The 540-nt window shown below is 33.5% G+C and overlaps 1 non-coding gene across 1 annotated transcript; it reads right to left on the minus strand.

The window, feature by feature from the left end:
• Positions 1-256: 256 nt before the first annotated feature.
• On the minus strand, positions 257-328 carry Trnap-ugg (transfer RNA proline (anticodon UGG)). The gene has a single exon. It is a non-coding gene; the product is annotated as a tRNA-Pro (tRNA).
• Positions 329-540: the final 212 nt, after the last annotated feature.

Consider the following 540-nt stretch of genomic DNA (forward strand, 5'->3'; position numbering starts at 1 on the left):
GATATCAAGAATATATGTATATTGTTGATGTTAAACGAATTCGTACAAAATCAGCTTGAAAGCACATTTGAAAAAAAACCCTACCATATATTCTCGAACGTGATGTTCAAGAATAGAAATTTCACATCAGTCCAGTTTAAGATTAATTAATTGTCCCTGAAAGAAGAGTAATGTTAGGTCGTCGAAAAAAATCTATTTTTTTACTATATCGGGTTCAAAAATATAAATTTAGTATATCAATTTTATAAAAAAAAATGGGCTCAACCGGGATTTGAACCCGGGACCTCTCGCACCCAAAGCGAGAATCATACCCCTAGACCATTGAGCCACATGCAGGGTCATTGACACAAACATAATTTTGTAGCTGTGCAACCAATGATATGTCCATAATCTTCCAATGTATTTGACAATACGAGATTTTTGAGATTTTGTTAAAGCACTTGCAAGGCCCAATAGTTTTGTTCCTGCACCAACAAGGCTTTGAGTTTTTCATTTTTTTATTCCATTAAAGGGTAATATATCTTTGTGCATTTATTTGCG

Source organism: Musca vetustissima, unplaced genomic scaffold (assembly GCF_032173495.1).
Source record: "Musca vetustissima isolate MV318-11 ecotype Yass unplaced genomic scaffold, APGP_CSIRO_Mvet_v1 utg93131, whole genome shotgun sequence".
Taxonomy (NCBI): domain Eukaryota; kingdom Metazoa; phylum Arthropoda; class Insecta; order Diptera; family Muscidae; genus Musca; species Musca vetustissima.